At 39.0% G+C, this 13186-nt stretch overlaps 1 protein-coding gene and 1 pseudogene across 1 annotated transcript in view; one reads left to right on the forward strand and one right to left on the reverse strand.

Moving 5' to 3' along the window:
- Positions 1 to 6598, reverse strand: part of LOC132013342 (large ribosomal subunit protein eL8-like) — a 68598-nt pseudogene extending 62000 nt beyond the window's left edge.
- Positions 1 to 13186, forward strand: part of LRP1B (LDL receptor related protein 1B) — a 2002169-nt gene that overhangs the window by 1116347 nt on the left and 872636 nt on the right. The window lies entirely within an intron of this gene.

Consider the following 13186-nt stretch of genomic DNA (forward strand, 5'->3'; position numbering starts at 1 on the left):
ACACACATCCATTAGCCTTAAGCAGTCTCTCAACACATTTGAGCTCTACCTATAGTTATTTCAATGGTTCAAATACAGCAGAAAAACTTAAAAAGTACAGTGTTGTTATTGTTATCATTTGTTTATCAGACACAGAAAATATTTTATATATCATAGAGATAGCTGACTCCTTTTTCAGATCCTTTACTTTCTAATTGAAAAAACAAAGTAGGAAATCCAAATCCTGTTTTGATATTTAGAAATGATAGTTAAAATTCAATATAATTAGAACTATAAGAATGTGTGGTTTTATAAGCATATAACACTATATGGGAGAACAGGGAAATATTGGGAGGAAATTGAGCACAGCACATTTCCATGAATGAACAGACCTGGAGTTTTAAACCAAACCCTCTAATTACTTTTTCTGTATGTTCTTGGGCAAAGCAATTTATCTCTCTAGGTCTCTATTATAATCCAAGATGGGCAAAAGATAGTTTGACCATGGTGCATGGAGGGCAGCATTAGCTCAGATTCATTTTCATTTGATACACTTACTTTTTTTGATAGCATCACTTGAAGTCAATCTTTATCATTCCTAAACTCTGGATAGCAGACCCACTATTTAACATAATAGTTTAAAAGCAGCCTTAACACATTCCTGTGAGAAATTTAAGATCATATATGAACAAAGAGAGAAGACTTCTTTCTTTACGGTTGCTTTATGCTTCTCTTCCTTCCTCTCCTCTCTTTTTCTTGCCTTGCAGCCCTTTCTGTCTTTATCTCATCTTTATCTCTGTCATCGGTATTCCTCTCTCCTGACAGGCTTTTCTGTTGCACTCCTACGCGCCTCCATATAGCTAACCAAGACCCTGACTTCATGCGTCTAGTCAAGCCAAAAGTCACTTAGAGATTTCTGTGTCAACATTTTAAAAATCTGAGTCTTAGAACCTGATTAACACGTTGCAACCAATTTATTGGATGCCTCATGGTTAACTGTTCACTGCTGGTGCAATAATCTAGGGAAAGGGGGCAGGTGTGGGAGGTGCTGCAGGGTAAGGGCCAATGCACTGCAGGAGCTAAATCCTGTGGGACAAAAGCCTCTTTCTACAAAACAAATAAATGACAAACAAAAAAACACATAATGAACTGGACAGATGCTCCAAACTGAATTTCCCAACTGTGGATTCTATATTTTATGATGAATATCAATGTCAGAGACTGCTCATTAGGTTCATGGTGGATAATATAATTTATTTAGAATATCCTGGGCAGCCAATTGGGCATTAGGCCTTGAAGCCTTAGCCCACTAGGTCACTACCTTGTTTTCATTCAAGTGTACACTTTTCATCTTTCTTTTATAAATACTTAGAAACACTTTTGCCTCACAATTTAATTCAAAATAAGTAAAACCCTATTATAGTGGTTAACTAGAAATTGTTATTTGGATAATTTATCCTACAGAATAAATGTATATATATTAACATATAAATTGAATACAAACACACACACACACATACACATATTTGAAACAGGTTGGGGAGCCTGGGTGGCTCAGTGGGTTGAGCCACTGCATTCGGCTCAGGTCATGATCTCAGGGTCCGGGGATCGAGTCCCACATCCGGCTCTCTGCTCAGCGGGGAGCTTCCTCCTCTCTCTCTGCCTGCCTCTCTGCCTACTTGTGATCTCTCTCTGTCAAATAAATAAATAAAATCTTTAAAAAAAAAAAAGATTGAAACAGGTTGACTGGCACATGGAAATCCTACATTTCTAATAGTTTCATGGCTCTTCTTCATAGTGGAGTATGAAATTTGTCCTTTTACTTTTGCTATTAACTCTGGCAAAACAAAGTAAACAAAATGCTGGGAGCATTTACAAAGGAAATTATAGATATTTTTTTTTAGACTTCTGAATTTTCTGACATATTGATTACTCAAATAACTTTACGGAACAAGTAAAACTACCTTATAGTAATTTATATTTGTCTTTTAAATTGCTGATTTTCATAAGCAGCATTTGTCAGTAGAACATTTGACTTCTATTTCTCTTTCTGTAGTAATGATAGCTGTTCCAGTCACCATTTGTCTTAACCATGGATATTTATCACCTAAGAATTTTCCAGTTACAAATGGTAGAAAACTCTGTTCAAGTCAGTTTAAGCAAAAAGAGAAATTCAATGACTCAGATCACTAAATAAATCAAGGAATACTGATTTTGGCATGGCCAGATTTAGGGCTTCAAAATAGTTCCTCAGGACCTGTGTTTTCTCCATTTGGTTCACTAAACAAATCTGGTCCATTATTATGCTAATTGCGAGTAATCTGAACTGTCAAATATCTGTTTTAAATTCTTATTAAATGGAGAAGTATTCTTCTAAATAATTTTGGGCACTGTACCAGTCAGAGTTCCACCAGAAAAATAGAACCAGCAAGATTCATGAATATGTATAGATTTCTTACAAGTATTGATATGTGGTAGATGAAAATGCTTAGGACAGGCAGTCTTAGAAAGGGCAGGCTGAAAGTCTTGGGCAAAGCTGCTAGTAGTATCCACAGGTAGATATTCTTCCTCATGGAGACTTTGGTTCTGCTCTTAAAGCTATTCAACTGAGTAGAATAAATGCACCCAGATTATAGGAAATAATGTCCTTTGTTAAATTTAGCTTATTATATATGTTAATCAGATACACAAAACATCTTCACGGTAACACCTAGGTCAGAACTGAATTGAATCAAGGGAGACTGTCTTGTTAAATAGCCAGGCGAAGCTGAATATCAGTCATAGGCACTGATATTTGAAGAAAAAAGACATGGAGAAGGAGGAGCAAACAGCAACTTAAAATTCTAACACAGATGTGATTCAAATAACCTCTTCTCTGAAAAACTGAATGGCCTCCATGTAAGAAATTACTGAGATTGTGACAAGATTACCATTATTGAATAGCCTACTATTTTTAATATTTTGACTATGACACTAACAAGAGCTTGTTAGAAGGCCTTCTAACAATCAGCAGAGCTACACTACCAACTTTTCCTGAGTATTCATAAATTGTAAAGTACATTTATCTTCAATGATCTTGATTCCTATTCCCTCCAGAGGGACATAGGAATTCCCTATTGTATTACCAGAACCTTCAACATAGTAGATGCTCACTTAATATTTCTGAAAAGAAAGAATGATTAGGGAAGGGAAGGGAGGACTAGATACAGGCATATTTTCAATATTTTGCTATTACTAATAAAGTTATGGGGATAACTTAGTGCCTTCATTGTCTCTTATTTGTGAATATGTCTCGTCAAGATAAATTACTGGAATAGAGATTGCTGGATCAAAGGACACGTACATAAATAACTTTTCTTTTAGATATTGCCCAAATTTGCTCCACACTGATTATAGGAATTAGAGATTTCAGGAAGCTCCCCAGGTGATTATTGTATCCAGTAAAGCTTAGAAGTCAAGTATTCACTTTTTTGAATATTAATTCTCTTGTCAAAAAAAAAAAAAAAAGTGCACCTGTAGTACTATAAGTAATGCAGTATTTACTAGCATAGCTGCCAATTTGTACATCCTTACACACTGATTGTTGAAGGAACCCCTGAAGCTCAGCCCAGTCAAGAAACTCTGGTGTAGGAGCAGCTCACAATTATAAAAATAGTTGTTTTTTTAACTCAGTGGGGACAGTCGATTCCCTTCACTAGCTTCCCTCGTCTTCTGCAGTCTTACCTACGTGCAGCCTAAGCTTGATCCTTCATTTCTGCTTAAAACTAAACCAAGAGATTTGGATAACATCACTTATGAAGAAGTTATTGATTTACAGAGTTTTGCCTTATTTTTTTTCTAAGTACATCTTTCCTTCACAGCTAGGAAAGTGAACATCAAAGAAATCTTTATTCTCTTTACACTGCTATTTTATCTGTATAACCATATGAGTTTATCATCATTACAGTATTATTACACAATCTATTCCAACGGCAAACTGAGATGTGTACAAGTATAAATAACAAATAATATACAAGAAAACTGTGCTGTAAAATTTCATTTTTCTACATGCTGTTTTCCCCCCACTTAGTAAGAATTTAAAATAGAAATTGACAGTTCAGTTAACTGTCAATTAGCATAGCAATGGACCAGATTTGTTCAGCAGTCCACAACTTCATGGATACTTACCTTAGTCACTTCTGAGACAACCATCTGTGTTATTTCAGCTCAGAAAAATGTCTTCATAAACCAATAGGACTTCCTTAATGCAGAAATTAGGTTATACATCTCTGCATATCTCAAAGAGCAACTTCTGGACATCTAATATATTACTGCAAATATCTTACTGTTCCACATGAATCAAGTATATTGAGCATGAGCCTTTGGATATTGACATCCTGTAAACTGACCCTTGAAGGACTCCTAAAATAGCATTGCCCTTGGTCATGAAGTTAATATACCTAGACTATAAAATCCATTCTTCATATTAAATGGAATGGTACCTTGAGATCTTATAAGACAGGTAGACTTAGACTTTCTGAGAGAAATCTGAAGTCACAATATACTTAAGAAATATATTTTATGAAAGTTGTTATACTAGAAGGCTACTCTCTATTCACCTTGTTCCCAGTCAATTAATTATCAAGTCCTATTGACTAAGATCCCAAAATATTTCTGAACTTTCTTCTCTTTTCCATCCTCAGCCCCTGTACTAATGTGTAACTACCAAACTAGTATATTCTTGTCTAATCTCTTAGTACTTTCAAACCAGCCTACTCATGGGTGGCAGTATTCTTAAAATTCTCATTGGTTGTATTAAATATCCTACTTTAAAGTAAACAAAGTAGCAAGTTTTTGCTAGATACTAGATACAGGTCATCTGACCCTCTTAGGAATACAGCTAAGTATTGTTATAATCTGGTATCTGTATTTAAGTAGAAAGGAATGCTGAGGAGATGCCATTAAAAATGAAAATTGGCCAGGCACTGGAAAACCAAGTCTTACCATGAACCCATCACTAATGCCTACAAATTCTCTAAAGGGAGCTATATATAAAAAAAGATAGTGTAATCAAACTAAGACAACAATGATTTATTGTTAGCTAATGATTTGGGTTCCAAGTAGAATTCCATTGGGCTGTGCTGGATAATGTGGAAAATGTATTTATTTCCCTAAGCTAGAACGGCCTTATCCATATTTTTCCCCCTTTAGTCCAATTTCAAGTCTGAGTTATAGATTTTATTGATCCAATAGGACAAAGTCAGTCCAAAGCCTTTGTGAGTGTGTGTTTGGAGGGGGGAGGGAGAGAGAGAGAGAGAGAGAAGGAGAGAGAAGAGAGGGAGAGTGAGAAGGAAGAAGGAGGGAAGGAAGGAGGGGAAAAAGAAAGGAAAGGAAAAAAAAGAAGGAAGAAAATGAATGAATGGACAGACACATGATGAGGTCCTGAGCATGCAATACTGAATAAAGCATGTCGCTCTCGCCAGCAAGAACGACTCAGAGACTCACGTAGCAGCGAATCTTTTTTATTAATCGCTTTTTTCTTCCTCCTCCTCTAACCCCGGGCGCATGGGTTTTTATGCAGGCAGTGTTAACCAATCAGAATGCAGTGCTCATGCACCTCCCGCGTCAGTGGACCTAAATGAACAGCCAATCATATTCAGTCCCTTACAGCTCTTATAGTAGGCCTCCTATACTGGCTCCCGACATCTCCCCCTTTTTTATTTATTTATAATGGCTGAGATCGTGCCTGTCTTAGGTTGCCAATCCTCAGCACACATGCTTACCAGTCATCGGGTACTCTCCCTGGTCGAAGAGCCCCTGTCTTAGGTTGCTATGGTGTGGGATCAGTCTTACCCGTCTTTGACTACCGATCTAGCATGCTTAGCCATATCTGGGGGGAGGTACCAGCCTCAAGAGCCATCATGGCTTGAACCATGAGGTGTTATTGTCGTTGATTGCGACGGATACGGCCACACACCCAACGTAACATTAGTACGTTAGCTGTGATTAAGAGAACAGCCATGGCACCAAGTCCGGCCCACTGTTTGAGGGACGAAACAGATTGCTGTAACATTTTTTTTTTCCACTCACTAACAGGTGCAATAGTTACTTTGGTAGAATTTATGGATATAATTTGAGCTCATAATTGCCTAGTTAAATTTTGAAATTGACGGTTCCAGGTACCATTAAGCATTCTTCCCAATTGTCGAGACAGATTGGCCGCTACTGACAAGTTATTGTAAGCTACGGGAGTAACACAAAGTCCCGCCATATTATGTATACATCCTGTTGAGATTATAGATTCTAAGACATCTATTTGTTCCTGTACTAGATCAACTCTTTGATTTACAATAAGGATCCCAGCATGCAAATGTCCGTTAATTTGTTCTTGCGTAGCCAATGCTTCAGCGACCATTCCTGTGACGTTGTTGAGCGCAGCTGCTGTCTGTACTGACGTTGTCAACGCTACTGCAGCAGCAGTGGTGGCGGTGGCAGATGCTGCAATAGCCGCAATGATGGCTGCTGTTATCCCAAAATCTCTTTTATGCTGTAGCAACACAGGCAAGTTATCGGAGTTCACTTGCACCGGCATAGGGATGTATGTTGGTATCTTGGCTATTACTGCTGAGTCTCCCACCATGGCGTTCCAACATTCTGATAGCAGACAATTCTGGGACTCACAAGAGAAACTAGATGACTTGTTAATAGTAGAAGCATTAAAAACTATGAAGAGAAAGGGAGCTCTAACACAGACGGGCGTTGGTGAGTAACTTATATGCTTAGCTGAGGTGCAATTGCAAGTAACATTTGTTTCAAATCAAGAGCCTACCTGATAGTTGTACGTACAGTTACTCCATGTAGACCCATTAATAAAGTGAAGGCTTTCCAAGCCTGTACATGCCTGTGCAGCGTTGCAGAGCAGCCACCTATCTAGAAGGTGAGCTGATGCACCTTGCGCTGGGTCTTGGTAGGTATAATTATAGCCAAAAAAGGTGGAGTTAGAGTAAGTGGGGATTTTAGGACTGAATGAGAATCCTGTTCCCACCCAAACTTCTGAGAGGCTACTATGGCAGCCACTCATGCGGTGCAGCTCGCACAATAGCAGGCCTTGGTGCAGCAAGGTTTATACGGAGGAGGCCCCTTGTAAGGTGGCGCTGTTGGGGCTGGGCACGTGGGCATAGGATCTAAGTTATCTACCACTTCCATCTTTGTTTGTAACTGCGCCATAAGCTCCTTCTTCCGCTTTTAATTTCAGCTGTGCCATAACTTCCCCCTGCATTTTGAGCTGCGCCATAGCCTTCTTTAGCTCTTCCTCCTTTTTTGCAAGCTCCTTTTGCATCTTGCTCACCTTTTGGCTTTTGGGTGATTTCCCTCCTCTGCCCCTTTCATCATCGCTCGAGCTAGATCCCTCACTGTCTGAGTGTCCGTTTGAGCTTTCACTCTCAGAGCTAGTGTCCTTCAAGGAGCCTTTACAAGATTCCTCTTTCACTTGTTCTAAGATCTCCCCTCCCAGTTGCACCGCCTGGCATATGGGCTCTCGCGGGGATTGCAAACAAACTTTCACTAAAGACCAAACGGCCAGGGTTCCCGGTGTAGTGTGCAGATCGCGTCTAAGGTCTTCTCCTAAATGCTCCCACTGAGGGATGTTTAATATCCCTTCCTCCAAAAACCAGGGAGCTGTTTGTCCCACTTCTCTCAAAAACAAACGAGCTGTTTTATTTTTTAAAGGAGTACCAATTGCTTTAAGGATATCAGAAAGCAGCCCCAGCATTTTATATGTGGCCATCTCGTTTCCCATACCGGAAAGCTTTCTACGCTCATCCTCGACTTGAGGAACTTTCCCTGTCACTAGACAGAAATAGGTGCACTCTTTACCTGATCGTCGCCGACTCCGTGCATCTCTCACGATGAGATTCCCGGGTTTCGGCACCACTTGTCGCTCTCGCCAGCAAGAATGACTCAGAGACTCACGCAGTGGCGAACCTTTTTTATTAATCGCTTTTTTCTTCCTCCTCCTCTGGGTTTTTATGCAGGCAGTGTTAACCAATCAGAATGCAGTGCTCATGCACCTCCCGCGTGAGTGGACCTAAATGAACAGCCAATCATATTCAGTCCCTTACAGCTCTTATAGTAGGCCTCCTATACTGGCTCCCAACAAAAGCAGATATGTCCTTTGTCTTCTAGGAGTTTATAGTCTACTTAGTAAACAGATCTTAAACATACCGTGTGTGTGTGTGTGTGTGTGTGTGTGTGTGTGTGTGTGCTGTATCTTTTATGCAAGTAAAATAAAGAAGAACATTGTAAAAAATACAGAATGACATGAAATTATATCAGATGGACCTAACTAATATTGGAAAGGTAGGAAAGGTTCCCCTGCCCCCCTCCCCCCCCAACAGGAATTGACATGTAGGTTGAAATCTAAAGTCAAGATTGAGATACCATGGCCTGAATTACTTTCCAGACTGGGGGAGAGGATATGTGAAGTGCAGAATGGAAGAAAAGACAGTTTGTTCAAGAAACTGAAACATGGCCAAAGTGTTAGAAGTATAGAAGTATACCACTAGAGGGCCAAGGTATTAGAAGTGGGGAAGTATACCAGTAGATGATGCTGGAGAGATAGTTAGAGACTAGATCATGCTCACCATTGTTGGTAATGTTAGGAATATGAGGTTTTATGCTGACTGCTATTAACAGCTATAGAAGGGTTTTATTATACATTATCCCCTTTTCATCTTAATAAGATTCCTTTGGCATCAATGAGGAGAGTGGTTTTAAAGAAATAAGAAACAGAGATGAGTTATAAGTCCCCAGGCAGGAGATGATGGTGACTGGGTTTAGAAAAGAGAAACAGAATTAAATAAATATGGGATTTGAGATATATTTTGAAGCTACCAGTGTCAGGATATGGTGGTGAACTAGATGTAAAAGATAAGGTAGAAGTTACAGAGGATAAATTCCTGATTTCTGGAATGAGTGATTGGGTAAAAAGTGACAGTATTCATCAAAACAAAATGAGGGGATAAATTTTGTAAGAAAGAACAAGAATTTACTACTGGATATGTTACATTTAAGATGCCTCAAAGAATTTCAATGCAAATATCAAAAAGGCAACTGTATTTATGAGTTAGAATCTCAGAAGACAGGTTAGAATATAAAAGAGTTATTATAATACTAACGAAAATCATGGAAACTTTAAAGACTTCTTTATGAGAAAATTTAGGGATTCCACATCAGAACCTGGGAACCTCCAGTTTTAGAATCCTGGCCAGGATACAGAAAGAGGTAGTGGAAAAGGTAGCTAAGATAAAGCAATCAAGAAGTAAGAATACCTTGGGGCATCTGGGTGGCTCAGTGGGTTAAGCCACTGCCTTCGGCTCAGGTCATGATCTCAGGGTCCTGGGAACGAGTCCCGCATCGGGCTCTCTGCTCAGCAGGGAGCCTCCTTCCTTCTCTCTCTCTCTGCCTGCCTCTCAGTGTACTTGTAATTTCTCTCTGTCAAATAAATAAATAAAATCTTAAAAAAAAAAAGGAAGAATACCAATACAGTGCTAAAAGAAAAAAAAATAATCAAAAGGAAGAAAGGGATTAACTTGGTCTAATGCTATAGAAAGGTTAGTAAAAAGGGCTGAGAAAGGTTTAGATACATGTTAAGTAACTGGCAATCTCTGTAGGTTAAAAAAAAAGTGGAATGATAGAATGGTGGGGTTGGAGGAGATATCAGTGAGGTAGAAGGATGATTGAGAGGAATAACATTCAGCTTGTATGAAAAATTCTTTGGAGAAGGTTGGATGGAAATGAAGCCTAGAGAGAAAGGGCCAGAAATAGAGAGTGTTTCGAGGCTAAAAGAAAAGGTTTGTTTCAGGATGATAAATAGTAGAGCAAGCTCATATGTTAAAGGTAAGATTTAGTAGAAAAGGAGAGGTTAAAAATGCAGAAAGAAGTGGGAATTATTGAAGCCAAGTTTCAGAGGAGATGGGATGTGTATATGTGTTCCTGTTCACTTTGTATTGGATTCAAAGACCAGAGGAGGCTTCCATATGCATTACAAAAGGAGAAGGTGGGAGAGAATTAATGTAGATGCAGATGGGTTTTAGCTGGGGCTGTAAGAAAGCAGAGTTGCTTTTTGATGTGCTCTCAATTCTCTATCCAATAAGAGGAAAGATCATCCTCTGAGAGTGGAGTAGGCTGTAATGGGGTGAATTAGAAGGCAGGGAACAGTGGGAAAGAAATGAGAAATAGAATTTGAAGGTTGGCTGAACAACAGAGAATGGAGAGGGTCAGCGGGGACAATGTCTCAATGAACTCGAAGAGTTATTGCAGTGAGAGCACCTGCACAATACGATAGAAAACACTGCCAAGTGAAAGAATAAGAAGCTCTTGTATGTGTTTGGGGGGTGGGGAGGGGTATCTCTTTCAGTGAAGGTAAAATTTCTGGTGATGACAAACAATATAGTTTTTATCATGATGGAAATTTGTGGTTGAAATGTACTGGAAATAAAAGGTCAGATGCAGAGAGGAGGTCAAGAAAGCAAGGGAAAAGTTGTGGGATCCATTTATCCTGTAGATACTTCCCTAGTTTGGTTGTGGTCAGAAAGAGAGAAAACTGGGCACTGACTCTTAAATAAAAATAATTAGATTTAAAAAAAATCAGAAGGTTGGGCACCTGGGTGGCTCAGTGGGTTGAGCTGCTGCCTTCGGCTCAGGTCATGATCTCGAGTTCCCAGGATCGAGTTCCGCATCGGGCTCTCTGCTCGGCAGGGAGCCTGCTTCCTCCTCTCTCTCTCTGCCTGCCTCTCTGCCTACCTCTCTGCCTACTTGTGATCTCTCTCTGTCAAATAAATAAATAAAATCTTTAAAAGAAAATCAGAAGGTTGACAGATGATTCTTTGAGGATGGATGTGATTTATGAGACTCTCAATAAAGCAGGAGGTTTTACAAAATAAGAGGAAAATAATAATCTAGAATTAAAAATGGGTCAGGGCACTGATTTTGTATCTACCCCTGAGGTTCTTGTTAGGAGCCCATATTTCTTTTTCTTTCTTTCTTTCTTTCTTTCTTTCTTTCTTTCTTTCTTTCTTTGTTCCTTCCTTCCTTTCTTTCTTTCCTTCTTTTCTTTCTTCTAAATTAAACTCCGTTTTTATAGTTATGATTTATTTATTTAATAAATAAATACAATAGTAGTGAGAGAGTATCTATTGTAAATAAATATAATAGAGAGTGAGAGAATGAGTGAGATAGTGAGTGACAGAGTGCATGAGCAGGGAGGAGAGGGGCCCTGGAATATTGACCTGAGCCCAGGGCAGACACTTAAGTGACTGAGCCGCCCGTGTGCCCCAGGAGCCCACGTTTTCAATGACTGCTGGGAAATATGACCTCAGGAGGTGCTAAGTTTCAGTCAGTAAAGGTAAAACATTGGAAACTACATGAAGGGTATAGTCTTAGAATATTGGGGCATTTATGATCATGGAGTAGAGTTTCAGAGGGCAGATCAGAAGGGGTTTGGTAGGAAGAGATGAGGTTTGTATTAGATAAAGAAGAGTTTCTAAGAATTCCAATTATGGTCTGAAAATAATGACTGCTGGTTGGTGAAAATGTGAAGCCAAATGTGTCATTATCTTCCAGGCAGTTAGATGTGACAGGTCCAGTTGAGCCATGGGTAGAAGGAATGAATGAATGAACATAAACCACATGGTTATTTTCTTGGAGAATAGAGGAAGTGATGCAAGTAAGCAGGTCAATTTGGACCATCCTTTTTCTTCCTGATAGGGTCAATACTTTACCCTCAGACACTGACAACCCAGAGAGATGATTAAGTTTTTTTTTTTTTTTCCCCCACTGTGTCCCAATGTTTGTTAAGCAGTGATGAAATACCTATGTGACAAAGAGAAAAATAATAATAAAAAATAATGTGCAGATCTATTTTTCTCTCTCCCCCCACTCCAAACCCCAAGAGAGAGAGATTATGTGCGTGCCAGTGGGGTGGGGTTGGGCAGAAGAAAAAGAAGAGAAAGAATCTTAAGCAGGCTCCAAGCCAGTGCAGAGTGGAAAGCTGGGCTTGATCTCAGTATCATGACCTGAACTGAAATCTAGAGTCCGATGCCTAGCTAATTGAGCCACCCAGGGCCCCCTCTCTACCTTTTTTTAACCACTCCCTCTTTCCAATGGTAGGTTTATTAATTGCTGAGTTGAATCTTATCTCTCAGACTATGGAAAATGGAAAACAAATGGAAGGAAAGCCTAAGATACTAAGGTTTCTTATTTTTTATTATTTGGTTAAAATCATAAAAAAAGATGAGTTCAAGGCAGTGTTGGGGTTAGGTATAGATTGATGTTGGCTGTATTTGAGTTTGTGAGAGAGTTTAGCCAGCTGGAATTAGGGAAGAACGTTTGGAAATCTATGGTTTGAGTATATATTCAGTTTTTTAAAAAATGAAAGGCGATTTTTAAAAATGATTTTATTTATTTATTTGACAGAGAGATAGAGAGCACAAGTAAGCAGAGCAGGAGGCAGAGGAGAGGGAGAAGCAGGCCCTCCACTGAGCAGGGAACTTGACCTGGGGCTCAATCCCAGGAGACTGGTCATGGCCTCAGCCGCAGGTAGATGCTTAACTGACCGAGCCACCCAGGCACCGCGGAAAGATGACTTTTTTTTTTTTTTAATGCTGTTCATTAATAGTATCCTTCTTTGTCTTCTCATGGGAGGTTGCAAGAAAGGTTGCAGATGTTTTCTATTTATGCAAGATTGATTTTTTTTTTTAAAGTGACCCAGTGTCAAGATGGGAGTTTTTTGAGGATTAAATATAAAAGTCATAAAATGATTGCTTTATTTATTTATTTATAATTAATATACAATGTTATATTAGTTTCAAGTGTGTAACATAATGATTTACCAATCCTGTACATTACTGAATGGTCACCAAGATTATAAATATAGTCATCATCTATTACCATATATTATAATATTGATTATATTCCTTCTGCTGCATCTCCATGATATAATTATTTTCTAGGAGGAAGTTTGTGCCTCTTAATCCCCTTTATCTATATTACCCACCCTCCCATCTACCTCCCCTCCTGAAGCCATAAATTTGTCTCTGTATTAGAGAATCTGTTTTTGTTTGTTCATTTGTTTTTGTATTAGATTCCACATATGAGTGAAACCATATGGTATTTGTCTTTCTCTGACTTCTTTCACCTACCATAATACCCTCTCAGTCTACCCCTATTG

The sequence above is a fragment of the Mustela nigripes genome, chromosome 3, assembly GCF_022355385.1.
Source record: "Mustela nigripes isolate SB6536 chromosome 3, MUSNIG.SB6536, whole genome shotgun sequence".
Lineage (NCBI taxonomy): Eukaryota > Metazoa > Chordata > Mammalia > Carnivora > Mustelidae > Mustela > Mustela nigripes.